This window comes from Heterodontus francisci, unplaced genomic scaffold, assembly GCF_036365525.1.
Source record: "Heterodontus francisci isolate sHetFra1 unplaced genomic scaffold, sHetFra1.hap1 HAP1_SCAFFOLD_276, whole genome shotgun sequence".
NCBI classification, from domain to species: domain Eukaryota; kingdom Metazoa; phylum Chordata; class Chondrichthyes; order Heterodontiformes; family Heterodontidae; genus Heterodontus; species Heterodontus francisci.
Genome location: NW_027141021.1, coordinates 1694792 through 1697202, shown reverse-complemented (window position 1 = coordinate 1697202; position 2411 = coordinate 1694792).

The following is a 2411-nucleotide window of genomic DNA, read 5'->3' as shown; positions in this document are numbered from 1 at the left end:
ATTAGCAGAATGGACAGACAGTCAGGATGATAGTAATTGACTGAAACAGGACATTGATAATTTAGCAGAATGGACAGAGAGTCAGGATGATAGTAAATGACTGAAACAGGACATGGGTAGTTCAGCAGAATGGACAGACAGTCAGGATGATAGTAAATGACTGAAACAGGACATTGATAGTTTAGCAGAATGGACAGATAGTCAGGATGATAGTAAACGACTGAAACAGGACATTGATAGTTTAGCAGAATGGACAGACAGTCAGGATGATAGTAAATGACTGAAACAGGACATGAATAGTTTAGCAGAATGGATAGACAGTCAGGATGATAGTAATTGACTGAAACAGGACATTGATAGTTTAGCAGAATGGACAGACAGTCAGGATGATAGTAATGACTGAAACAGGACATGAATAGTTCAGCAGAATGGACAGACAGTCAGGATGATAGTAAATGACTGAAACAGGACATTGATAGTTCATCAGAATAGACAGGCAGTCAGGATGATAGTAAATGACTGAAACAGGACATTGATAGTTCAGCAGAATGGACAGAGAGTCAGGATGATAGTAAATGACTGAAACAGGACATGAATAGTTTAGCAGAATGGATAGACAGTCAGGATGATAGTAATTGACTGAAACAGGACATGGATAGATTAGCAGAATGGACAGACAGTCAGGATGATAGTAATTGACTGAAACAGGACATTGATAGTTTAGCAGAATGGACAGACAGTCTGGATGATAGTAATTGACTGAAACAGGACATTGATAGTTTAGCAGAATGGACAGACAGTCAGGATGATAGTAAATGACTGAAACATGACATGGATAGATTAGCAGAATGGATAGACAGTCAGGATGATAGTAATTGACTGAAACAGGACGTGGATAGTTTAGCAGAATGGACAGACAGTCAGGATGATAGTAATTGACTGAAACAGGACATTGATAGTTTAGCAGAATGGACAGACAGTCAGGATGATAGCAATTGACTGAAACAGGACATGGATAGTTTAGCAGAATGGACAGACAGTCAGGATGATAGCAATTGACCGAAACAGGACATGGATAGATTCGCAGAATGGACAGAGAGTCAGGATGATAGTAATTGACTGAAACAGGACATTGATAGTTTAGCAGAATGGACAGAGAGTCAGGATGATAGTAAATGACTGAAACAGGACATGGGTAGTTTAGCAGAATGGACAGAGAGTCAAGATGATAGTAATTGACTGAAACAGGACATTGATAGTTTAGCAGAATGGACAGAGAGTCAGGATGATAGTAATTGACTGAAACAGGACATGGATAGTTTAGCAGAATGGACAGAGAGTCAGGATGATAGTAAATGACTGAAACAGGACATGGGTAGTTTAGCAGAATGGACAGAGAGTCAGGATGATAGTCATTGACTGAAACAGGACATTGATAATTTAGCAGAATGGGCAGAGAGTCAGGATGATAGTAAATGACTGAAACAGGACATGGGTAGTTGAGCAGAATCTACAGAGAGTCAGGATGATAGTAATTGACTGAAACAGGACATTGATAGTTTAGCAGAATGGACAGAGAGTCAGGATAATAGTAAATGACTGAAACAGGACATGGGTAGTTTCGCAGAATGGACAGAGAGTCAAGATGATAGTAATTGACTGAAACAGGACATTGATAAATTAGCAGAATGGACAGACAGTCTGTATGATAGTAATTGACTGAAACAGGACATTGATAGTTTAGCAGAATGGACAGACAGTCAGGATGATAGCAATTGACTGAAACAGGACATGGATAGATTCGCAGAATGGACAGAGAGTCAGGATGATAGTAATTGACTGAAACAGGACATTGATAGTTTAGCAGAATGGACAGAGAGTCAGGATGATAGTAAATGACTGAAACAGGACATGGGTAGTTTAGCAGAATGGACAGAGAGTCAAGATGATAGTAATTGACTGAAACAGGACATTGATAGTTTAGCAGAATGGACAGAGAGTCAGGATGATAGTAATTGACTGAAACAGGACATTGATAGTTTAGCAGAATGGACAGAGAGTCAGGATGATAGTAAATGACTGAAACAGGACATGGGTAGTTTAGCAGAATGCACAGAGAGTCAGGATGATAGTAATTGACAGAAACAGGACATTGATAATTTAGCAGAATGGACAGAGAGTCAGGATGATAGTAAATGACTGAAACAGGACATGGGTAGTTCAGCAGAATCTACAGAGAGTCAGGATGATAGTAATTGACTGAAACAGGACATTGATAGTTTAGCAGAATGGACAGAGAGTCAGGATAATAGTAAATGACTGAAACAGGACATGGGTAGTTTAGCAGAATGGACAGAGAGTCAGGATGATAGTAATTGACTGGAACAGGACACTGATAGTATAGCAGAATG